Source organism: Schistocerca serialis, chromosome 2, assembly GCF_023864345.2.
Source record: "Schistocerca serialis cubense isolate TAMUIC-IGC-003099 chromosome 2, iqSchSeri2.2, whole genome shotgun sequence".
Taxonomy (NCBI): Eukaryota; Metazoa; Arthropoda; class Insecta; order Orthoptera; family Acrididae; genus Schistocerca; species Schistocerca serialis.
This window is the reverse complement of record NC_064639.1, coordinates 590,502,419-590,529,422: the sequence shown is the minus strand read 5'-3', so window position 1 is coordinate 590,529,422 and position 27,004 is coordinate 590,502,419. Positions and strand designations below refer to the sequence as shown.

Sequence of the window (27,004 nt, the reverse complement as noted above, 5' to 3'; positions counted from 1 at the left end):
ATACGGCGTGTGGGGGAAGGTGGGGTAAAGTGGCCGCTGTAAGTGAAATTCAGTTTCCATGAAACCATGGCTATTCACAGATGCTTGTGGCATATACATCTCGAATCTACATAATGTAGGGTATTACATCAAATATTTATAGCTAAGATAAATGTATATTTTATAGGGTATATAAACGTTTGTCTAAATACTTATGTATTGGCCACTTTTCACCAACTAATGGGGTGAAGTGGCCAGTCCTTTGCCACCATTCCAAAATAAACTATTTAGTTTAAAAATGGGCAGGCTTACAGTTTTTATTTCACCATAGATAATTGTTAGGAGAACAATAACACAATTGAGAAAGAAACATGCTGCAGTACATTGTGGGCACAAAAAGATCAACAAATTGAGTAGTCTTAGTAATTACTAACGATGTAACCAAAAAAATCAGTGTTACCTATGGGTTACTATTTCAGTCTAATTCATTCACAATTTATCTACTTAGAAATAATATTGAGTCATGTACAAAATTCGGACGTGAAGTTGTCATCGTCCTCATCACGTCCAGAGCACAGTTCTTGAGCCCAGCGTTAACGGCTACGATATCTTACGCATCCTTCATTTTCTTTAGATCTAGATATCGCCTCCAAAGCAGTCTAGGTCACTGTCCTCATCAGTGGAATTTTCTACTTCCGTTTCTTCTTGAAAAAGTTTCCTTTTAGCACAAACTGTCTTAGCGTTTGGTATCACTTTTAACTTGTTACTTTTATTTTGTGTTGCCTTACATTGTCGATTATAGGCCTTATCTGTTTTTCATCGAACTTCCTTTTTTCTTTCATTATAAGCTTTTCGTCTTTCTTTCTTTTAACTCCGGCCAACATATTTTTATAAAGGCTTGGAGTGATTACGGCAATCTATTCCTTACTACTCCTAGTTTGTCTTTGATTCACAGTTTCTTTCTTAGGCAAAGGTTTTACATGATTTGAGATTATGTGATACCCACCTGTTGGATACTAAGAGGGACGTTCTTCACTGGTCCGACGCCGAGGGGAACCTTTTCTTGGAGAAGGCTTATCACCTATAATCTGATGGCAGCCTGCACTTGAAGACAGCTAATAAGTTGGTTCTGCAAATGAACCAGTAGGCATATTTGAAGAAGACACAGCAGTTAGGCATCCAGAGGAACCAGTACTTTCAGAAGACTCAGCATTTCGCAATGTGAAGAACCAATATTTGAACAAGGCGCAATATTAGTGTACCTATGCAAAGGAATATCAGTAACTGCAGCTGCAGTGTAGTCTTCATCGGTAAACACGCTAGGATCTAGAGGAAAAATTCCACACTATTTAAAGCCATTGATTGTTGTCATTGGAACGGCTGCACGAAGATACGACTCACCCAAGAGCGCACTTAGTTGAAACTGTGTAACCGTTCCTCCTGGACTATTACGAACAAATTTTGCACAAGCTTGTGTTTAGAAGGTTTCAAATGGAGACATGAATGCTACATCCAAGGTCGGAGCTTGTGTCTATAGTGTGGGGGCAAGCACACAAGAGGTGTATGATCTTCTGTGGCCTCATCAATGAGGCCTATGTTCTTAGTATGGGTAGAGTGACCATCTAAGATTAGTAGAACTGTATCTCGAGCAGTTGGTTTTTCCTGTTTTAAAAAATGTTCTAACCGATACAAAAAACTTTCACTCTGCATCCTCCCGCTAGAGTGGCATGCAAATTCGTTTTCCGGCGGAGCTCCAATTTTAAGTTCAACCTTCATTCTTCGCCTAGGGAAGATCACAAAAGGGGAAATGAAATTTCCTCCTGCAGACACGCACACTACAGAAGTCGACAGCAAACGTCTGTCAACAGAAGCAGCGGGTCCGACTTGTCGTCCTCCTCTGAGTCCAAACACTTTTTTTCTCTTGGGTTGAACTGCTCGGTTTCATCCACACTATGATCAGGATAAAATCGTTTATCTTGCAATGTTTTAAGGTTATAAAAAACTTGTCTACATCCACCTTGCTAAACGTTGTTCTTCAGCCATGAAGGCTGATTCTGGCTACCTAAGACTAATGTTAGGATGCCGTTCTCATAAGCTTTGCCTGCCTTTTCAGGCTCTTTGTTGAAACGATATGGTATTTCGTTACTCTCTGCCACTTGGGATACTAATCGCCTCAGATCATTCACTGTAATTGTATAAAATCGCTTTTCCATTTCAAAACTGTGATTAAGGATTTCTTGCTCTTATTCTTCTCTGAGCTCTTATTCTTCTCTGAGCTGACCATGACCTTTTTACTGCCAACGACATCTGTTTTTCCCTAGGATCCTTCGTTTTAGCGTGTTATGTGGAATATTGAATTCCTTTGCTGCTGCTGAAAAAGGCATGTTGTCATTCTTCACTGCTTCAGTTGCCTTTTTCATCGAAACAGGGTCCCATCTTTGTTGCTCTAATTTCCGGATGTATTTTCTTGGAATCTTGGAGCTCTTGCAAACGAACATCAGTTTTGTATATAAAACGATTTGTAACGTCTTCACTTCCATTGTTACACTATGCATGAAATATGGATTTAGCTAATTCTCAGTGGGATAAATAGACTGAAAAAGGTCAGGAATACTGGCCATACGTTGAGGAAAATGGCCTCCTTCCTTACTTTTCCCGACGTGTAACATGGCCAATTTTCCCGAGCGGACGCCTTGTCTGTATCAATGGTTCACACGCGAAACAATACAGCAGAAGGAAACGATATTGGCTTATATTCGTAAGCCAAAAGATATTACGGGAACAGTGATATCACTAAAATGTATTGCTCGACATAAAATTGACGCAACGAAAGTATGAGTGACTTACCTTACATCAAATTATCGCAAAACATAAACGTGTTCTCAGAACGATAAGAGAGCAAGGTTCTTTTGTCATCGTCACTGACAACATTAATGGTGTCTATTTCACCTAGTTTGGTCACTTCTCGATAGGAAGCAGCACTGTTGAAGACATCAAACAAGCAGTGACCATTTTTTCCAACCTGGCCGCTTTATCCTTCTTTCTCCTACAATGAGTACTTCTCGCAATTTTGTCTTTATTCCATCGTGATTTCTCCATTGTTTGATAGTAAAAGTGAGGGGTAATAGAAGAGGTAAGACACATGAAGGTCATCATTTGCTACGTGTGAGCAGTTATATATTGTGATATAAACTGAGATGTAAACTATGTCAACCTTCCAGAATGAGATTTTCACTCTGCGCTGATATGAAACTTCCTGGCAGATTAAATCTGTGTGCCCGACCGAGACTCGAAGTCGGGACCTTTGCCTTTCGCGGGCAAGTGCTCTACCATCTGAGCTACCGAAGCACGACTCACGCCCGGTCTCACAGCTTTACTTCTGCCAGTATCTCGTCTCCTACCTTCCAAACTTTACAGAAGCTCTCCTGCGAACCTTGCAGAACTAGCACTCCTGAAAGAAAGGATATTGCGGAGACATGGCTTAGCCACAGCCTGGGGGATGTTTCTAGAATGAGATTTTCACTCTGCAGCGGAGTGTGCGCTGATATGAAACTTCCTGGCAGATTAAAACTGTGTGCCCGACCGAGACTCGAACTCGGGACCTTTCACTGGCAGAAGTAAAGCTGTGAGACCGGGCGTGAGTCGTGCTTCGGTAGCTCAAATGGTAGAGCACTTGCCCGCGAAAGGCAAAGGTCCCGACTTCGAGTCTCGGTCGGGCACACAGTTTTAATCTGCCAGGAAGTTTCATATCAGTGCACACTCCGCTGCAGAGTGAAAATCTCATTCTAGAAACATCCCCCAGGCTGTGGCTAAGCCATGTCTCCGCAATATCCTTTCTTTCAGGAGTGCTAGTTCTGCAAGGCTCGCAGGAGAGCTTCTGTAAAGTTTGGAAGGTAGGAGACGAGATACTGGCAGAAGTAAAGCTTTGAGACCGGGCGTGAGTCGTGCTTCGGTAGCTCAGATGGTAGAGCACTTGCCCGCGAAAGGCAAAGGTCCCGAGTTCGAGTCTCGGTCGGGCACACAGTTTTAATCTGCCAGGAAGTTTTTATGTCAACCTTCTTCTCCTACAATGAGTACTTCTCGCAATTTTGTCTTTATTCCATCGTGATTTCTCCATTGTTTGATAGTAAAAGTGAGGGGTAATAGAGGAGGCAGGACACATGAAAGTCATCATTTGCTACGTGTGAGCAGTTATATATTGTGATATAAACTCAGATGTAAACTATGTCACCAGAAGCAACATGCTTCTCAGTTCCACTGGATGAAGGTTAGAGGCCGACGGAGCACCGAATTCTTGCCAGCCACTGCTCATGGTCACCTGACACTGGCTCCCAGTTGAAGTTGCCACTTCGCTTCCATGTGCCAGACTTCTTATGCTCTGCATGCACGCACCTTGTCGCCTCGCTGTGGCACTGCATTCGCCAGACTTGCAAATCTGCGCACCCTCTGCCATGATTGGAGAGCATGTGCCACGCTGGCACAAACTGTTGGGTTGGACAGGAATTCAAATGTGCTATGAAATTGCTAATTCACCGTACAAACCTATAATGAACCTGCACAACAGACAGACAACTGAAGTAGATATGTATGTCTGTTCCAACCTATAAGGCTGCCGTCACTCCTGTATGGAAATGATGTCATCTCCTATCGCATGTTATTGTAAAAAGGTGGCTGATTGGTTGTTTTATTTTTATGGCATTAAAACACTGAGCTGTGAAACGGACAGCTAGCTATGTCGTTGCCTGTTTGTAAGAAAGCGATGTAGCTTCGTAAAGAGATGAAAAATGTGGCAAAAATATAACAGTAAAATACTGAGTCGTCATTGGGAGAGCAAAATATGTGTATTGATTCAGAATCTCTTTGATTGGGCTGTTCCAGGAAAGGGGCGTTGCTTAAGAATGACTTGAAAATGTGGAAAAACTGATATGGCAGCAAAATTATGAGCTATTATTGGGAGATGTCAGTGCGCGTAAAACAAGCTGCCTGATTGGGCTATTTCCAAGAAAGGCGTGTGACTTGAGAAGGAGTTGAGACATGGGATGAGACAGTAAAATACTAAGCTGTTACTGGAGGAGCTGAACATTTGTGTTTAATTAGTTGCTCTCTGATTGTCCTGTTTTCAAAAACGGGTGTGGCTTTGAACTGGGCATGGGAGAGAAGTGGAAGAGATGTTGCTTAAGACGAGGGTTGCACGGGATGGGAAGGGAAGGTGGTTTAAGATCACACTTTAGCAACAATCAGCATTCGATTCCTGTTTGTGGCGTTTGTATATCAATTATGGGAACATGTGTGGAGCGTTTTTAATCTGTCTCCTTCATAAACCTCCGTTTTCCAGTGGAAGATATCTTAAGCTTCGTGAGACCGCAGATGTGCGTCATATGTTTGCCTCCTATCACTGCAATAATTTATGGTCTGCAGCTCCTAACGGTCACCAACGAGTCTTTCTTGTGTGCGGTGATGGCGGCATACAGCCAAACTGCGAGCAACGAATAGCCTGTCAAGTTAGAGAGTCTTGGCAGCGGGGGACAAAGGATCATACATCACTCGGACGGCACGAAGAGAAATGGTCATCTCTTTCTTAACAAATATTTATTGTTCATCATCGTAGCCGTCGATCAGATTCAAACAGACCTCAGTTTTATGACACAGTGTCTCCACAACGTTTCTTCTACGTTCACGCAACACTCTCACCGAAATCCAACCGGTACCACATATCAAATAAGCGTGAATATTAATGGCACTGGTGATTGGTAAGTCTTTTAGATATCCAAACGCGGTTATCAAAAAAAGTTTCTTTTATTCCTATCCCATTCGGCATCTTCACTGGGCGAAGTAGAAGTGTTGTGATTGAAATGTAACTGCATCGTGAAGGTCTTATTTGTATTGGTGAGAGTTAAATAGAGGAGGAATATAATAAATACCGGTACCGTACATTCGCTACTCCTCTTTAATAACACCAAAGGAGCCTTCGAGATTAATGTCCTCATTTGAAAGATGGATCTCCATCAGGACTGTCACAAGCACTCGCTCTATGATACATGATAAGAATGGGTTGGAATTTAACTTGGTACATCGGTAACTGGTGTGTTTATTAGAAGATTTAAACCACCACTCTTGTATATTCATTACAAGCCAAACATAGGTGACGAAATAAGTCTTCAGGCACCAGTATAGCAACAGACTACATCTACACGAACAACGTCGCACTAATGTGGACTCATTTTCTTCACAACATATACTCGTTTAGTAGCATCCTTAATAAATAAAGACCATTTGATATTTCACAAAACCCATTTCTTCCAAAGAAGACAGATTCCATTAAATTTGTCCGAAAGAACTGTAAGTTGAACTAATAAAATTGTTGAACATCAGATGCAATCGCAGAGAAAACGCCTGAATTAATTTCTGTAAAACAATATTTTTATCTGAAGACCAGTAATATCTCCATTGTAAAATAGTTTTAGCAACAGAATAACCCAAGATCAGTTCCAATGAAATATGGAAGTTCCTGTATGAATAATGTCCAAAATTCTAAATTCTAAGGAGGTTGTTTTGAACTCTTACTTCTCTGAGCTGCTGAAATCCGACAGTTGTAAAATTTCAGTAAAAACAAAAGCATCGAAACATTGTCTCGCCCGTTTTACAATTCCTCAGGGTACACAGAAATCCTTTCGTTGTGGTGCGACGAATTATAGAAACTATCATGATTATAATTACTTTTTTAAGTACCACTGCATTTAAGGAGAAATAATGGCGTTGTTGGTATCGAGTTTGCGGAAGACACATGATACAATTTCATGTCCAGCGTGCAAGGGGAGGGTGATGGTATCACTAACAGCTGTTTTGTTTCGATATGCAGGCTCCACAGCTTTATCAAATTTTTTGAAATATTGTTGACACATAATCCGACAGCTGTTCAGTGAATTTCTTTGTTGTGCTACCTGTGTCGACGTACAATATCAAAGTAAGAATTTTTAACATGTGGCAGCCCTGTCAGCAACTGTGATAAATTAATAAGTCAAAAATCCGCCTCAGTTGCGAAATGTCACTGGTCTTTACCTAGGTTTCAGCTAGAGTAATCTAGCCTTTTTCAGAAGCATAAAATAAACTAATACATGCCAGAATAAGGCACGGTCAAACATAGAAAGTTTAAGTACCGTGGTACCACGTCAAGCTACATTACTTGGCTGAGGTACAGCCCCGGCCCCACTTCGTGGAAAACGTTGGAACAGTAGCATCCGCGGCTAACCGACCGCTTTCCACTAAGTGGTGCCGGGGCTGTTCCTCAGCTAAGTAACGTAGCTTGACTTGGTACTTTAGCTTTTTATGTTTGACCGTGCCTTATTTTGGCATGTATTAGTTTATTTCGTGCTTCTGAAGAAGTGTAGATTACTCTAGCTGAAACCTGGGTAAAGACCAGTAACATTTCGCAACTGAGGCGGATTTTTGACATATTAATATCAATGTGAGTCCACGAAACATCACTTTAGCGTATGCATGTATAATCCATCACAATTTTCATACTGAATATTAATTTTCAAGTTGAAAACCTGTAAGATCAAATCAGCTTCTAAATTTGTGACTTGGAAGCAGATTTGATATTATATGTCTTATACTTGAGATGGGATGCATATTCTAAAGTGCTGTTCTGGGGACTCATGTTATTTTGCAGAGTGAAATGGGTAGCAAAATATAAAAAAAATCGCTTACAAGGAGACCATACGAACTTGCTCCCACTGATTTGGTTCAGACTGACGGGATGCATTGTGCACGACTAGTACTTAAACGTGTGGAAATTGGAAGACACATCTCTCATCAGTTTTCAAGAAAATCGGGTTAGAAAATTTTAGGTTTGCCTTCATACTTTGCAGGGTTGCTGGCATTCAGTGAGTCTGCAGACGAGCGAGTAAGCTCTTAGTTTCATTGGTGCAAGGTCTCTCTATCGAATCTCGCTGTCGATTCTTTCGTGTTCTTTTTCTTCATTATCATTACCAACAGATTCATTATTATCATAATCCTGAAAAATGAGAGAAAAATTTTGGTAAGGAGACTGGAAATAAAAAAAAGGTGATACACAAGAACTTTCAATCAAATCATTACAGTCATTTTATTTATGTCATTATACCTGCAATTGTGACGGGTATAACGTGTAGCCTACAGAGCACTGCACGAATTTGGATGATATTCATAGTAGTAACATGGAAGACATTAATTACTGCAATGTACAGCAAACTTAACGTATGCCAAATTTTTGCATGTGCATCGTTCCTTTGATACATCTATTCCAAAAGAAACTTGGTTTACATTCATGAACGGTTCTCGCTAATCACGCAATTTCTTGGTGTACCACAAATATCTGTTGGTAGAACTACGTGAGAATGACAAAAGAAGTAAATACCGACAGTGAGATTCGATCCACAGACCTCGCTCTTACTCACTAGGCTGCGGCCTCCTTGAATGCTAGCGACCATACAGAGTGTACTAGCACGTCTAAAATTTTCAACTTGATTTTCTCTAGAACGGTTGAGATTTGCGTTTTCCTGTTTACATACGTTTAAGTCCTAGTCGTGCCCTACTCACCCTCTTAGCTGGAATCAAATCGGCGAAGAGAAGTTCGTAGGTCCCCGTGTTGCCAGTTGCCGGTCTTTCTCGCAAAATGACTTTCGTAAAAATAATATGCTATAGCGTTTTACAGCAGTGGTACTGATCAGTACCGCAGAGAACATCACTAAAAAACAGAAAGTTTACACGAAAGGTAAAGAAAGCCACTCGTACCCGGGCCTACGCCATGAGCGAGAGTTGGGCGCTAGTTGTCGAGTGTTTGTCAAACAAGCGCCGACAGGGTAGGTCACGGCAAGGTGAGGTGAGGTAAGGTACGGTAACGTAAGGTAAAGCTGCAAAAGGACCGCCCTGAAGCTCTTCTCGGAAGGTACTGTAAGCCGCTTAGGCTGGCTGACTGCCTCCCCTGGGAGTGCGGCAGCCCGCGATACTGGTGAGCCGATAATGGGGGCCCAGCCCGTGAGCTGTCTGCCTCGTTACGGCACGAGAAAGAAGACTCCGTCCGGCAGGCGGCGAGCGCCTCGCCGATCAGCTTAGCGCTCATTTGGCATTCCGACTGCGGAGAAGCGTTTTGTAAGTTCCCCGCCCATTTGCCCCGCCTTCCGGAAACTGAGCGCGATGGCACGGGAGGATTACAGCAAGCGCCACTCTGTTTCTCGCAAAGAATTCCTACCTCTTGATATCGAGGATCAAACTAGAGCGACTTGATGGAGTTGGAGGGTGTGATAGGTAGCTAAGTAAGTGGTGTCGTCAACATATTGTGGGAGACTGTTGCTGAGGGTTGCTACAGTTTACTGAGCCACAATGTGCAAAGGGTCTAGCGATTGGTTGAGTAAAGACAACATAAACATTTTTAACATTTATTAAGTGAAATTGCACAGAAATTTGGTCATTGATTACCATACAAAAAAATTATCACTACAGTTAACCAGTAGTGAGCAGTCTCTGTTTTTTTCTTTATTCTCTTTTTCTGAAAACAGAAATCGTAAATCACTTCAAAATGGAATTACACTACTGGCCATTCAAATTGCTGCACCACGAAGATGACGTGCTACAGACGCGAAATTTAATCGACAGGAAGAAGATGCTGTGATATGCAAATGATTACCTTTTCAGAGCATTCACAGAAGGTTGGCGCCGGTGCCGACACCTACAACGTGCTGACATGAGGAAAGTTTCCAACCGATTTCTCATACACAAACAGCAGTTGACCGGCGTTGCTTGGTGGAACGTTGTTGTGATGCCTCGTGTGAGGAGCAGAAATGCGTACCATCACGTTTCCGACTTTGATAAAGGTCAGATTGTAGCCTATCGCCATTGCGGTTTATCGTATCGCGACATTGCTACTCGCGTTGGTCGAGATCCAATGACTGTTAGCAGAATATGGAATCGATGGGTACAGGAGGGTAATACGGAACGCCGTGCTGGATCCCAACGGCCTCGTATCACTAGCAGTCGAGATGGCAGGCATCTTGTCCGCATGGCTGTAACGGATTGTGCAGCCACGTCTCGATCCCTGAGTCAACAGATGGGGACGTTTGCAAGACAACAACCATCTGCACGAACAGTCCGACGACATTTGCAGCAGCATGGACTATTAGCTCGGAGACCATGGCTGCGGTTACCCTTGACGCTGCATCACAGGCAGGAGCGCCTGCGATGGTGTACTCAACGACGAACCTGGGAGCACGAATCGCAAAACGTCATTTTTTCGGATGAATCCAGGTTCTGTTTACAGCATCATGATGGTAGCATTCGTGTTTGGCGACATCGCGGTGAACTCACATTGGAAGCGAGTATTCTTCATCGCCATACTGGCGTATCACCCGCCGTGATGATATGGGGTGCCACTGCTTACACGTCTCGGTCACGTCTTGTTCGCATTGACGGCACTTTGAACAGTGGACATTACATTTCAGATCTGTTACTACCCGTGGCTCTACCCTTCATTCGATCCCTGCGAAACCCTACATTTCAGCAGGATAATGCACGACCGCATGTTGCAGGTCCTGTAGGGGCCTTTCTGGATACAGAAAATGTTCGACTGCTGCCCTGGCCAGCACATTCTCCAGATCTCTCATCAATTGAAAACGTCTGGTCAATGGTGGCCGAGCAACTGGCTCGTCACAATACGCCAGTCACTACTCTTGATGAACTGTGGTATCGTATTGGAGCTGCATAGGCAGCTGTACCTGTACACGCCATCCAAGCTCTGTTTGACTCAGTGCCCAGGCGTATCAAGGCCGTTATTACGGCCAGAGGTGGTTGTTCTGGGTACTGATTCCTCAGTATCTATGCACCCAAACTGCATGAAAATGTAATCACATGTCAGTTCTATTATAATATATTCCCGTTTATCATCTGCATTTCTTCTTGGTGTAGAAATTTTAATGGCCAGTAGTGTACTTTCTTAAAAAAAAAAAAAAAAAAAAAAAAAAAGGCTGCTAGTGGCATTACCTGTCGCAAACGTTGCCATTAACATAACGGCTGCATTTAAATCTGACGTATCTGGCCTCATGAGGCACGTTATACGCACTGCCGTCTATTTCGAATCACTGCGGGTCTTACACAATCAGCGCGAAAAGCTAACCGCACTCTCGTGCAAACACTCGCTCAAGTATGCAGCAGTGTTCTAGTGTGTCGTATCGCTTTCCACGAAAGGAACACGGTTCCTCCTCCTTCCGTCCGTCAGGAGTCTCTGTCATATTCTATTATATTCCTTTTCTTTTCAAAGGGCGCCCGTGCCCCCAGATAAACCACTTTCTACTCAGCGGAGTTTCAAGTACTGTCAACCTAGGTTGGCTAGTGCCAACCTAGGCCATCGATCTGTACACGGGGTTCAGGAGTGTTTGCAGTATATAGGATGTAACGTAGAGGAAGTAGAAGGGACAGGACATATCCTTAAAGTACACCAGTGGTACGTTGAATCATGCATGAACAGTGGTGTATGATTGTTACGTGCATAGGATGGAGAGAGACGGAGTATGCCATTAAGAGGACACAGTCAACGGGCAGCCTTTAGGTCTGTAGTCTGAAAAGCACTACAGAATGACAAACCTTTTGAAACGGGTTTTTGATTGTCAATGGAAACAAAAATGCATTTTACTTTTTGGGATGTAAGGTGGGTAAGGTGAAGGAGAAGGTGATCTGTTGAGTAGTTAGTACAGAAGCCACACTGGGTACTAGGAACATGTAGGTATGTTACTAAGTGTAGATCAATTTGTAGGGTGAAGATGGCAGAGCATTGCATCCACATGGCGCAAACGCGTGAGCAGCGCTCGCCGCCCATCACTCGCTTCGCAAGCGTTCCGGAAGCACGCGGCCGACAGTTCCCAACTCGGTATCACTCGGCGCGCACTCGAAAAGTGATATGCAGTCACTGTGTGGCCTTGTTAGGCGGCTAAGGAATCGCAGACTCTGTACAGTTGCGTCGTAACGCAATGGGCCAGCCGCGTGTTGGAACGCATTTGTGATTAGTATTCCTTTTTAGCTGTCGCTTTTCGATGTTGTCTAAGGAGAAAGTGTGTGCTGTGTACCTGAGACTCACCAAGTATTATCACAGCGATTGAGTACGATCATGCGTAACGAAAATTAAAGTGACAATCGACTACTAAACGTTACTGGAAGTCATTAATTTAGGTGTAGAACAAATTGTCCATGAAAAAACAGCTGATGAAGTAATTCTTTCATTCAGTCTGCTGCTAAAGTCGCACCAAAATCGAGACACATTGTAGAGAGAACAAATGAGAAAGGTTTATCAAAAAAATTTCAGCCCAGATACACTGTAAGACCACGTGCATAAATAGAGCAAATGAACTAACAGGACTCCTCACAGTTGATAATTTTACCTGCAATGAAAGGAAAGATGAAGTAAGTGCAAGGTGTAGTGGTAAACAGTGATGTGTGTTACTCAGATAAATTGTTATCCGGATAATTAATCGAATAAGTAGATTTTTCGAACGAAATTATTGTGAATTAATTATTTCTAACTTAAATAACGAATAACGTAGAATGCCACTGTATCTTCTATGTTTGCTTGTTGTACCAAATTCTATGACTAGTGTTTGTTCCCTTAGCTCAGTACGTTTCCGTTTGATAAACGTAGTAACGGACTGTATATAAAAGTGCCTCGATGGCTTAGTTATGTTCCAAATTACAAAGCCAAAAGTTATGAGTTCGACCTCATTGGATCTATGATTTTTCTGTTACTTACAGCCTCTTTCAACTTAAGCGCTGAGAGAAATGCAAGTCAAGTTGCACCGTGTTTATGAGTACACGTTGAACTGTAGATTTCCTTCAACTGGTTATATAGTTCTGTTCAGACGTTTCGGACGTCAGGGGAACACCGCACTGCCTATTAAAGCATTGCAGTGTTCAAACCAAACTTCGGGCTGAACACAGCTTTACTTGATTAACAGCGTAACAAATGCAACACTAAAGTACTTCATAGGCGGGGGGTCTTAGCTGGTTCACTACTGACGCGGCCCTACTCAAATAACTTTGCACTGCCACCACTTCCCCCCTCCCGCTGCTAACATGCCGAAGTGCTCTACGTCAGTAGCCAAGGATGAGAATGAATCCATCAGAAACTGTTTACCTACAGCACCTTCCTCTATTGTACCAAAACTGCTGACACTGTCTCGTATGGCTTTCTCTTTGATATATTTATGCAATTCGCTAGCGTTTGTATTGCTACAAAATTAGTGAAGAAAGTTAGAACTCAGTTGTTAATGACTACTGTCAACAGACTTTAAATCTAAGGAACTTCTAAAACGTTTGTTGTGTGCTGATGGATGTCCAGACTCATTCGAAACTCTTTTAGGATTTATTCTTCTACATCCACATCTACATCCATACTACGCAAGCCACCTGACGGTATGTGGCGGAGGGTACCTTGAGTACCTCTATCTTAGTGAGCTTTCCTTTAGAACAAGGAGCGGTTCCTCGATCAGACGTGCATCTACGCAGTTATATAGAGGTTATAGATCAAAAAATTTCGGAAGAGACAATGGGTTTGAGTACTTTTTGCCTTTCTACACCAACTACACTTATTGCAGCGACGTCTTATCCATGATATAAAAACAAATAGTTCACCTGTATTGCTGTCCGTGACCAATAGAAGCTTACTACAAACTGCAAACATACAACAGCCGAAGAAATGAACAAATGGTGTCACGAGTTTCGACACCGTTATAACGTCAAAGGAAAATTTAATTTCGAATGTAATTTGAGAAGTGAAGCTAATGTAGAATCATAACCAATTATCTGCCAAAAACTGCAATGAATTTGATGATTTCTCAATTTTTGCTGACGAAGATTGTGTGTTGATAGTCATATATAAACCTGAAATAAAGAAAAATTCTGGAGCAATAACGCATCGATATCCTCATTGCATGTGTAGAAAGTATTTTCTTTAGTTGCACAACAGCGAATCTTCGAAAAGCGAATAAAGTTTCTGTTGAGATGCCTGACAAAAAGACTTGTTCTGAAAACTAATTGCCGGCCGCTGGTGGCCGAGCGGTTCTGGCGCTACAGTCTGGAACCGCGCGACCGCTACGGTCGCAGGTTCGAATCCTGCCTCGGGCATGGATGTGTGTGTTGTCCTTAGGTTAGTAAGGTTTAAGTAGTTCTAAGTTCTAGGGGACTTATGATCTCAGCAGTGGAGTCCCATAGTGCTCAGAGCCATTTGAACCATTTTTTGAAAACTAATTTCAAAAAGTACATTCGGTTAAAAACGGACAGAGAACTGGAATAATAAACAGTCTTGCATTTGAGCTTTGTTGTCCATTACACTTTTTATTCGCAGATGAAGAACAAATGTTTCTACTTCGTTATTCGTCATTAGAATAAATTTCGCCCAACTCTGGTGGAAGGGAAGCGCACCACGAATGCGCACGCTGCACATTCGCAGTCTATGTGCAAGTGAAGGCACGCACGTGAAATCCGTCTTGGCGTCAACAATGTATTGCACACACGGCTGTGCCATTCGTGTGACCCTGTAGTACATGTGCTCACTCGGCTTTCATTAGGCGAAGCAGCATTGGTTATCTTTGGAAACTTCCACCAAAGTATGCGAATTCTATTCGAGCTCTCTCTCTCGCACACTGTAGCCGCGTGGAGGCCATGCGGATTGGGCATGCGTTTGCATTGCTGTAGAGTAGGATTCTCCAAACTGTGTTTCAGGGAACACTGGTAGACCGCGGGAAGTTAATAAGGGCTCGGAAAATAGCTGATAAAAACATGACGGATTTTCTCTTTCGATATTTTGACATTTCTATTTACTTTTCTAAAATTTTATTGTGATTCCTGCTTTATTAGTTACGATGTAAAATTGTAATGACCACTCAATAAACCAAGTCTTTCTCATTTTTAAAATATTTTATTGACCTTCAAAATAAACAAGGTGTTCCATCAGAATACTAGTATTCGCAAAGAGTTCCGTCGGAGGAAAGCTTTAAGAATTCTTGCTCTGGAGGATGGTGTCAAGGGTTTTGGTGCAAACAGAAGTGAGGCTGTTGTTGGTAGGATGAGGTCTGATATGATCATGTATCACGTTTTATGAAAACTAAGACTTTGAATGTTTTCCACTTCTCTAGGTAATAACCTGTCTAAAGGACAATACTGTAAAGGACTGCAAGCAATTTGTGGTAGGATATGAAACATTCTTTGAGGTGACGGTATACCATAGTGTTATAATCAGGCTAGGTGTTTCTCTATAGTGCGAGTATTTGTGCTATGTCTTCAGTTGTTACTTGTGTTTTTAGTCATTTTGTGTAGTGCTGTATAAGTGTGGTGCGACATGTGGGGTATCTATGTTTGTAGGTTCATAAATATCGGGATGCAAGGATTAATTAAAGCGAAGATCAAGAGCGATGATTAAGATGTCTTCCAGACAGGACTTAAAGTGGTTGGATTTGATGAGATTGTCATGGAGGGGCCTGTTGTTGTGTGGTATATGATATGTGGGGACGAGGCTTTTCTTCTGAAAGCCTGTAGAATGCACTCCACTGCTTTTTTGTGCTTGTAAGTGTTTCATTTAGTTTAGTGCTTGTTATGTGTCTGTCCTAAGGCTGTTTTGATTGTAAGTATGTTTTGGTGGAGCTGCCGTTACCGTGTGTATCTTTGAGTTGAAATTAATCAATAATCGTGAATAAGGCGTCTTACTCAGACAATATATAGTCTCATCAAAACGACGCCTTCTTTTAATGGCTGTCCAATCATTTGATGCGAAACATGCACGCTAAGAAGTAGCTACTGTAGACGCATTCCATTTATTTCTGTTACCTACAGTGCTCCAAAAATGATACCTTTTCACCGCTATGTAGTAGGGAGCAGAATTTCATTCAAAACAGTATCATTCCACCTAACCAACATTTTGTGAAAAATTTCGACTTTCCTGATAATAGTAGAGCAAGCTGTACTTAACAGATGGGTAAGACCAAATTTAATAACTTGGAAATCTCTCATCTCAGTGATGACACAGCGTTGACTACGGTTGTGGTTGGATTTGTTTATTGCACATATGGTACTGCGGCTGTATACAGGATGAGCAGTAATAAAACCGACAAAATGCACAAACGGGTTAGTTAGTGGAAATAAAGGAAGAAACGTCCTATAAACATGTGTCCGGAAGAGCATCATTGTAGATGGCGCTGACGAATGAAGTTTCTGTGGCCACGTGCCGTGTGTTCCTGGTTGTTGTAGGCTGTGATTGAAGCAGCAGAATGGTCCAGTATTCATGTCGGGCATAAACCGAGATGGTCCGTATGCTTGACCAAGCAGATGGAGACTGTCGAGAGGCAGAAAAAATAGTACCCTCGCAGACACCCACCACATCACACCCCATTTCAATCTCTTTATGAGGGTTTGTGGCATAATGTGTCTTTTTAGAGAGACGAACGTGCAGGCAGGAGACGAACTTTGCGTACACCCGATGTGGAGGGTCAGGTTCTGCCTCTCGACCGTTTCTATAAGCTCGGTCGTACACAAACACCATCTCGGTTTGTTCCCGACATGAATACCGGACCATTCTGCTGCTTACAGTAAGCTTAGTCAATCAGACAGCCTGAAACATAAAAGCAACACACGGCCCGTGCTCAGGAGAAGTTTCATTTGTCAATACCATCTCCGAACACTTGTTCATAGGACCTTTTTTCCTCCATTTCCAGCCAGTAATCCATCCCCGCAGTTTGTCGGTTTTCTTAACGTTCAACCCTTGTAGGGAAGTTTCAAATAGTTCTATTCGACCCTACAATTTCATATGCAAAAATAAATAATAATTCTTTTTTTCTTCGTTGTTAGATTCGTTGTTAGCTTAGTTACACTTGTAAAAGAGTTTCCATAGCAAATGTTGTACTAATTGAACAACAGGCTTCTGGAAACACCAAAACCGATAGGTTTGATAAGTAATATGTTATTTTAATTTCTTCAATGTTTGTTTATATTGAATGACCTCTGTATCCCAAAATTTCTTAACGTTATCGTGATGCATGTCGATATGTGTCCTGCACAAGCTGACGTCGAGCCACTATCGTCATTCCTTTCTACAGTTCGTAGTTTCCATTATTCGCATCAGTGAATACATTTAACGTACAAAAAAATAGGAGCTTTTGTACATTTACATGCAGTGTATGTGTTCAAACATAAAAGTAACGTAAATACTGTTAATGTTAGAGCCATGTTTGAACACATGTTCTGGATATAAGTGTACAATACTATTTTATTGCTGTCGTTAAAACTAATGGAGCGCGAAATTACGATTTCGAACCTGTCTGTACCGTACAGTAAATTTATGGAATGCATCGAATAATCCATTTAGTTTAATGTATTTACAAGTATTATACGTAGCGGAATTGAGTTACTGACCAGTTCCGTTACAACTTGTAGGTATTTTCCTCCACTGACATACTTGTTACGTTGCAGTTATCACCAGCTCGCAGCCTCCGACTACCCGACTGAGCTGACCGACGTGTTAGCGGTGTCCGCGTGTGAGCTGCCTCTGTCCTGTCCTCAGCAGTACAGAACAAGCGCCAGAGGTTACCACACCCACCTAAACTTACTTACAAGGTATGTCGATGAGCACGCATATAAAATCAGTAATATATATATATATATATATATATATATATATATATATATATATATTACATTTTCTTTTCAATTCGGTAAATTTCAACGCCGTTTGAGCAGTCTGAAGAAAACAATGAGATGAAGGCTGAAAGATCATCGACTAGCTGGCTGAGTGAAACATCCACATCTACATCTGCTTAAAAACTCCGCTAGGTACTATACATTGCATGGCGGAGAGAGTATCGTGCCAATATTATCAACACTATTCCTCGCTCCATTCGCGTAATGAACTGTCTGAGTGCTTCTGTTCTCGCCTTAATCTCTCTTATCTTTTTCCGTGAACCCTCCGCGAGATACATGTTAGTGAAAGCATAATCGCCGCACAGCCTTCTTCCAATATACACACACCAAAAAAAGTTTTGCATCACCACGGTTCCCAGAACTCCTGAAGGTAGACGTTTACTGTGGATATTGTATCACCGACACAGTCCCTTTAACTGTTCAGAGATGTCACTAAACCCGCCCAAACACGGAAATAACCATGCATGACCAGCGCCTATTAGACGGAGGGGGTCCGACAGCCGATCAGTTACAGTCATTTCACCAGGAAGGAGGTACACGGCTCGTGTTGTCTGTAGTTAAACCATGACTAGACGGTGAATGCCGCGGTTCGACCGCGTCCGCATTGTTACTTTGTGCCAGGGAGGACTCACAACAAGGGAAGTGTCCAGGTGTCTCGGAGTGAACCAAAGCGATGTTGTTCGGACATGGAGGAGATACCGAGAGAAGGAACTGTCGATGACGTGCCTCGTTCAGGCCGCCGAAGGGCTACTACTTCAGTGGATGACCGCTACATACGGATTATGGCTCGGAGGAATCCCGACAGCAACGCCACCATGTTGAATAATGGTTTTCGTGCAGCCACAGGACGTCGTGTTACGACTCAAGCTGTGTGCAATAGGCTGCATGATGCGCAACTTCAATCCCGACGTCCATGGCGAGGTCCATATTTGCAACCACGACACCATGCAGCGCGGTAAAGGTGGGTCCAACAACATGCCGAATGGACCACTCAGGATTGGCATTACGTTCTCTTCACCGATGAATGTCGCGTATGCCTTCAACCAGACAATCATCGGAGACGTGTTTGGAGGCCACCCGGTCAGGCTGAACGCCTTAGACACACTGTCCAGCAAGTGCAGCAAGGTGGAGGTTCCCTGCTGTTTTGGGGTGGGCATTATGTGGGGCTGACATACGCCGCTGCTGGTTATGGAAGGCGCCGTATCGGCTGTACGATACGTGAATGCCATCCTCTGACGATAGTGCAACCATATCGGCAGCACATTGGCGAGGCTTTCGTGTTCAAGGACGACATTTCCAGCCCCCATCCCGCACATCCTGTGAATGACTTCCTTCAGGGTAATAACATCTCTCGTATAGAGTGGCCATCATGTTCTCCAGACATGAACCCTATCGAACACGCCTGGGATATATTGGAAAAGGCTGTTTATGGACGACGTGACCCACCAACCGCTCTGAGGGATCGTCGCCGAATCGCCGTTGAGGAGTGGGACAAATTCGACCAACAGTGCCTTGATCAACTTGTGAATATTAAGCCACGACGAATACAGGGATGAAACAATGCAAGAGGATGTGCTCCTGGGTATTAGAGATACCAGTCTGTACAGTAATCTGGACCACCACCTGTGAAGGTCCCTCTGTATGGTGGTACAATATGCAGTGTGTGGTTTTCATGAGCAATAAAAAGGTCGGAAATGTTTATGTTGATCTGTACTCCAGTTTCCTGTACAAGTTTCGTAACTCTCGGAAGCGAGGTGATGCAAAGCCCATTTTGAGCTGCGTAGATTACCTATACGCAATCATCACAGTTTTGGAAGAACTATACTGTGTCCTACCAAGGATTCCCACTTAACTTCCTTCAGTATTCTCATTAAACTTTCGTAACGGCTGTATGGACCTGTTACGATCCTAACAACGTATCTACCTATTCGTTCGATGTCTCTTCTCATTCCCACTTGCTAAGGGTTGCAGACACTGGAACAGTATTCTACAATTGGTCCAAGAACTCTGCCAATAAATCTAAGTTTTCCGTTCTAGTAAAACCACACCATAGTTCTAAGTTAGGTGTAACTGTGAAAAGAGGAAAATTAAAGGAGAAAATCTGAATAAATTATTATTTTGACTGAACCAACAAATCTATATTGTGCTACCTCGTGGCGTATAGTTTGTTACGACGTTTTCACTCTCGGATCTGGCATTAACCTCTTTCTTAGCGATCATCGAGATTTTCGAGTGGAATTCAGGCTACAAAGCGGTTAATGCCATCAAATATCAATGTAGCTTGATTTACTCAGTGTATTACTTTACTCTCTGTGTCTAGTCATTTATTGAAATTCGAATGTTGCACTTGAATTTTCATGATACATGCCCACGTATTGTGGTTTGATCCCCCCTTCAGTCCTCAAATAGGTATCTGTGCCTTGTTGATGGTTTCAGTGCAGAGTTGGAAAGGGGGAGGAAAGAGTGAAAACTTATGCCTTAATTAGCCGTCTCTCCTCAAAGGGCACCAGATACGTAAATTATTACTTGTCTCAAAACTTTTACTTTCTTTTGTTGTTTTAAGTAAGGAGTTTGTAAGGAGGAGACGTTAAGTTGCTAACAGTTGTGGTATCCAAGGAGTTAAGATGAATAATACAACGAACAACTGAAAGAAAATTGATCGTTTGGATGACGATGAGTTTGGCTTTAGGAAAGGTAAAAGCACCAAAGAGGTAGCTCTAACGTTGCACTTGATAAAGGTGACAAAATTCAAGAAAAATCAGGATAATTTCACAAGATTTGGTGATCTAGAAAAAACTTTCAGCAACGTGTATGGCAAAAGATGTTAAAAATTCTCAAAAAAATTATAAGCTATAGGTATAGGTATCATTGACTATGTACAAGAACCAATAGGAGACAGGGTATGAAGGAAGACCATGAAAGACGCGCTGGGTACAAGGCAGTGGTGCAGACTTTCTACCTTTCTGTTGGAATTGAAGAAACGAACGGAAACAAAAAGAGGGTTCATGAATGGAATCTAAATTCAAAGTCAGATGGTATCAATGATGAATCGCTGATGGTATTACTATCCGCAGTGAATGAGAGGACTACTTACAGGCCCTGTTGATAGAATGAACAGTCTACTGAGCAAATAGTGTTGTTTGATAGTAAAAACGAAAAAAGACGAAAGCAATGAGGAGTTGCGGAAATGAGATTAGCAATAAACAAAACCTTGGGGAGGACGTAGCAGAGGCAGGCCTTGCTGTAATTCTGATACCGTGGGGTAAAATGGGTAACGGAGGAAGCGAAGAGGATCCAAAAAGCAGAACAGCACTGATAAAGAGAGCATTTCTCACTAAAAGAAGTCCACTAGTTTCAAACACAGCACATAATCTATACTAATAATAAATTTGAAAAATAGTTATATCTGTCTGATTGTCTTTGAACACGCTGGTCTCCAAAACTGCTAGGCGGATTTTGGGCTTCTCGCAAGGGAACCTCCCCATCGCACTCCCCTCAGATTTAGTTATAAGTTGGCACAGTGGATAGGCCTTGAAAAACTGAACACAGATCAATCGAGAAAACAGGAAGAAGTTGTGTGGAACTATGATAAAAATAAGCAAAATATACTAATTGAGTAGTCCATACGCAAGATAGGCAACATCAAGGATAATGTGAGCCCAGGAGCGCCGTGGTCCCGTGGTTAGCGTGAGCAACTTCGAAACGAGACGTCCTTGGTTCAAGTCTTCCATCGAGTGGAAAGTTTAATTTTTTTTTTTATTTTCGCAAAGCTATGATCTGTCCATTCGTTCATTGACGTATCTGATCATTGCAATAAGTTTAGTGTCTGTGTTTTGCGATCGCACCGCAAAACCGTGCGATTAGTAAACGAAAGGACGTACCTCTCCAATGGGAACCGAAAACATTTGATCGCAAGGTCATAGGTCAACCGATTCCCCCACAGGAAAACACGTCTGATATGTTCTATACGACACTGGTGACAGCATGTGCGTCACATCACAGGAATATGTTGTCGACCCACCTAACTTGTACACTTGGCGAATGGGTAAAAAGATTCTTCCACATTGCCCGATTTAGGTTTTCTTGCGGATGTGATAATCACTCCAAAAAAAGTGATCGCATCGGATGGACGGACAGATAATAATTGTCTGAAAATAAAAAATAAAAACTTTACACTCGAGGGAAGACTTGAACCCAGGACTTCTCGTTCGGCAACTGCTGACACTAACCACAGGACCACGGCGGTCCTGAACTCGTACTATCCTCGATGTTGCCTATCTTACGCATGGACTACTCAGTTTGTATACTTTGCTTATTTTTTCATAGTTCCACACAACTTCTTCCTGTTTTCTCGATTGGTCTGCGTTCAGTTTTTCAAGCCCTATCCACTGTGCCAACTTATAACTAAATCTGAGGGGGGTGCGATGGGGAGGTTCCCTTGTCAGTGGTAACTTCAGTGTAGCTACGGCACTGTATAGGCTTATTTCATCAAAATCGGATCACGATAAAGAAAGACATTCAAATGTATTATAAAAATGTATGTATTTATGTACGAACGTTCCACATCTCCTCCGAAACCACTGGACCAATTTCAACCAAACTTGGAACAGTTACCACTTACCGTCTGGAAAAAATCTCTGTGTGGATAAAAACCATCTACACGTCAAAGCGGTAAGGGTAGGATGAAAAACAAGGGTAGGTCACGACATGCGAACAGCGAGATTTTATTCATCCAGTATTTGAGAATGAGAGCACTCAATGACTTGCAACAAACTTTACATATAATTTCAAACCTTAACAAAACCCTTCCTTGCCGACACCTCCCACACAATGCAGAAACGAAAAAAGTTTATCACTTACTACATTTTCGCAGCGAAACTGTCTCGTCAGGCTTACAGACAGTGTTCATATACAGCACTGAATATACACTCCTGGAAATGGAAAAAAGAACACATTGACACCGGTGTGTCAGACCCACCATACTTGCTCCGGACACTGCGAGAGGGCTGTACAAGCAATGATCACACGCACGGCACAGCGGACACACCAGGAACCGCGGTGTTGGCCGTCGGATGGCGCTAGCTGCGCAGCATTTGTGCACCGCCGCCGTCAGTGTCAGCCAGTTTGCCGTGGCATACGGAGCTCCATCGCAGTCTTTAACACTGGTAGCATGCCGCGACAGCGTGGACGTGAACCGTATGTGCAGTTGACGGACTTTGAGCGAGGGCGTATAGTGGGCATGCGGGAGGCCGGGTGGACGTACCGCCGAATTGCTCAACACGTGGGGCGTGAGGTCTCCACAGTACATCGATGTTGTCGCCAGTGGTCGGCGGAAGGTGCACGTGCCCGTCGACCTGGGACCGGACCGCAGCGACGCACGGATGCACGCCAAGACCGTAGGATCCTACGCAGTGCCGTAGGGGACCGCACCGCCACTTCCCAGCAAATTAGGGACACTGTTGCTCCTGGGGTATCGGCGAGGACCATTCGCAACCGTCTCCATGAAGCTGGGCTACGGTCCCGCACACCGTTAGGCCGTCTTCCGCTCACGCCCCAACATCGTGCAGCCCGCCTCCAGTGGTGTCGCGACAGGCGTGAATGGAGGGACGAATGGAGACGTGTCGTCTTCAGCGATGAGAGTCGCTTCTGCCTTGGTGCCAATGATGGTCGTATGCGTGTTTGGCGCCGTACAGGTGAGCGCCACAATCAGGACTGCATACGACCGAGGCACACAGGGCCAACACCCGGCATCATGGTGTGGGGAGCGATGTCCTACACTGGCCGTACACCACTGGTGATCGTCGAGGGGACACTGAATAGTGCACGGTACATCCAAACCGTCATCGAACCCATCGTTCTACCATTCCTAGACCGGTAAGGGAACTTGCTGTTCCAACAGGACAATGCACGTCCGCATGTATCCCGTGCCACCCAACGTGCTCTAGAAGGTGTAAGGTGGCCAGCAAGATCTCCGGATCTGTCCCCCATTGAGCATGTTTGGGACTGGATGAAGCGTCGTCTCACGCGGTCTGCACGTCCAGCACGAACGCTGGTCCAACTGAGGCGCCAGGTGGAAATGGCATGGCAATCCGTTCCACAGGACTACATCCAGCATCTCTACGATCGTCTCCATGGGAGAATAGCAGCCTGCATTGCTGCACAGGGTGGATATACACTGTACTAGTGCCGACATTGTGCATGCTCTGTTGCCTGTGTCTATGTGCCTGTGGTTCTGTCAGTGTGATCATGTGATGTATCTGACCCCAGGAATGTGTCAATAAAGTTTCCCCTTCCTGGGACAATGAATTCACGGTGTTCTTATTTCAATTTCCAGGAGTGTACATGCAAAATTATATCACTGTGCGGCACATAGTTCAGGAGGTAAAACGTCATAAACACTGAGATGCGCGAACAATTTCCGCATCGTGCATGACGTTTGAATTTATTACGTCTTTCATACTGACTCTGTTCGCGACATATTTACCACACAGTATCCACGTATGCCGTCGAATGTACCTACGAAATTATATCATTTTACGGCACAGAGAGAGGGGGAAGGAGATGGACATAAAAAAGAAAGAGGACGAGATGGACAGAGAGAGGGAGAGGAGAAGGTCGACAGATAGTGACAGGGGCAAAGAAAGGTGAGGAGGGGGTGGTTGAGGTTGACAGGCAGAGGGGGGAAGGAGGAGACTGACTAACAGAATTGAAATAGATATCCGGGCAACGCCAGCTACTCAGCTAGTTGGAAAAATAAATGTCTGAAAACGTACGTCTGGTGCACAGCATTGTACGGAAGTGAGTTATGGACTGTGGGAAAACCAGAGGATAACTGAAGCGTTGGAGATGCGGTGTTGCACAACGGTGCTGAATATTTATTTACTTATTTGGTGGCTTTCAATTTCTTGACCATGCAACCAACCACAGTTTATAGATATCAGTAACAGCTGTTAGTTTTGACTATTATCTGTGTACAAATTTAAATCAATTCACAACAAAAGAGGTATAATTTTCATAAATTTGATACTTGTACACTACGCTTATCTATGTATAAGATTTAAATTGTAGGCAGCTGCAGCGAAAGATGTGTTACTTGTAACTAAAAACAAGTTTATAAATACTCCATCCCTTGTATGTCCGATTTGTATTGTGATGTATTGGGAAGTTCGGGTTCGTCCACCAGCTAATGTATCTCTCCGTTTCTGCTCTGCCCCAATCCCCCTCTCCCCCCTACCCCTTAATGGCCGCTCTTGCACGTTATGGTCTCGTGCTGCCGATCTCCTCTTACTCCCTGATGTATCGCAGGATCTAGGTTTTGCCGTGGATCCTTATACGGGTTCTCCTAATTCCTTGAGACCTGTATAATGACTTTATACGCCTTCACGTCCGTCCTTCCCAAAAGAGGTAAGGCAGTGGGGGCCTTTGTACCACACAGCACTCAGTTCATTAAGTGTCCCATTTGCCTATTTGTCTTTTCGCTACATCGTGATATTACATTGTTCATGTCTGCTTCTCCACGACGGCCTGATAGACTGCGGCTCTTTCGCCGTAGGGTTCATCAAATATCACTGTTTTAAATCGCTACTGTTTACTTGTTCAGCTATGTACTCCGTTAGGCAACAATCACTTCTTGAGACACTGCACGCGGAAATAAGACACACGCTTCCAGAGAGCGCTCGTACACTATGTTCACTCGACCACAGCTCTGGTAAGACCTACTGGATAATTAAGTGAGCTTGCACGATAAGAAATATGGAGGTTTCCCGCAGAGTCGACAAGGAATGGAATAGATGAAAAGCGCTAACTAGAAGAAGGAACAGCACAGTAGGAACTGTATAACGACGTCAAGGAAGAGCTTCCGCAGTACTTGAGGAGCCGCACAAAGAGAAAGCAACTGCTTTATGACGAACGCTTACTACTTACGAACGACAGGCCTCTATATGCTAATAATCAAACTTCTTCTAGCTGCTACAGCCATATATCTAGGCGATCGAGTCTTACTCAAATGATCCTACAGGTCGACATTGTAACCCACGGCGTAAGGACACTTCCTAGGATGTTAAAACCCTGCGTTCCGAACGGAAGCACGAAAATGACAGCTAGTTCTAAAAGTAAAAAACTTAAGTTAATGCAGAGGGGTAGGAAAAACAAACCCATGAAGTTCGAATACAATATTTTTACTGTGCTGCTTGACACCGTCACATCGACTAAATGTCTAGGCGTAACGTTGCAAAGAAATGTAAGTACGATGGAATGAGCATTTAAGGACTGTAGTGGGGAAGGCGAATGGTCGACTTCGGTTTACTGGGGAAATTTAAGAAAAGTATGGTTCGCCTGTAAAGCCTGCCGCGTATAGAAAACTAGTGCGACGCTTCAGTCCGGAGCTACGCGACTGCTAGGTCGCAGGTTCGAATCTTGTCTCGGGCATGGATGTGTGTGATGTCCTTAGGTTAGTTAGGTTAAAGTAGTTCTAAGTTCTAGGGGACTGAAGACCTCAGATGTTAAGTCCCATTGTGCTTAGAAGCATTTTTGACCCAGTGCGACCCGTTGTTGAGTACTGCTTGAATGTTTAGGATCCGCACCAGGTCGTATTAAAGGAAGACATCGAAGCAATTCAGAGTCAGTCTGCTGGACTTGTTACCGGTATGTTCGATCAACACCTGAGCGTTACGGAGGCGCTGCGGTAACGCAAATGGGTATCACTAGAGGGAAGGCTACTTAGAAAAATTAAAGGACCGGCATTTTGAGTCTGACCGCAAAATGATTCTACTGCCGCCAACACACATTTCGCGTACTGACAATGAGGATAAGATTAAAGAGATTGGGGCTTGTACCGAGGCATAAAGATAGTCAATTTTCCCTCGCTCTGTTTGCGAGTGGAACAGAAAAGGAAATGACTAGTATTAATACAAGGTACGCTCTGCCACGCACCATACGGTGGTTCGCGGAGTATGTACTTAGATGCAGATGCAGATGGATATTTGCCTCTCGTGAACAACACACTACCAGCTGAGCCACCTCAACTGTGGCAGATTCAGACATGAAGTACTCCTTCTCCTTTTTCCAAATCACGTGGGGGCGTTCCTGGGAGAAGCTATACGATGACTTAGCTACGGAACCTTTCCAGAAATAAAAATTTTTTTCTTTGGCGAACTGTATTATGTAATGAAACGTTCAAATATAAATGCGTGTTTTCAGTGGTGAATTCTGTTTCTCATTTGGTGCTTCCCCTTCATATTAATTATTTCTACCGTAGACCCGATTATAGTAGGTTGCAGGAGAGTGCTTAATGTAATACGCAATGTTCGCACATGTT

At 43.4% G+C, this 27,004-nt stretch overlaps 1 protein-coding gene across 1 annotated transcript in view; it reads left to right on the top strand.

Annotated features, from left to right (window-relative positions):
• LOC126457614 (glucose dehydrogenase [FAD, quinone]-like) overlaps nt 1-27,004 on the top strand; it is a 223,855-nt gene that overhangs the window by 115,851 nt on the left and 81,000 nt on the right. Inside the window, exon 2 of the mRNA XM_050094069.1 lies at nt 17,461-17,604. The gene's annotated coding sequence lies outside the window, so the exon portion shown is untranslated. The remainder of the gene's footprint in view (nt 1-17,460; nt 17,605-27,004) is intronic.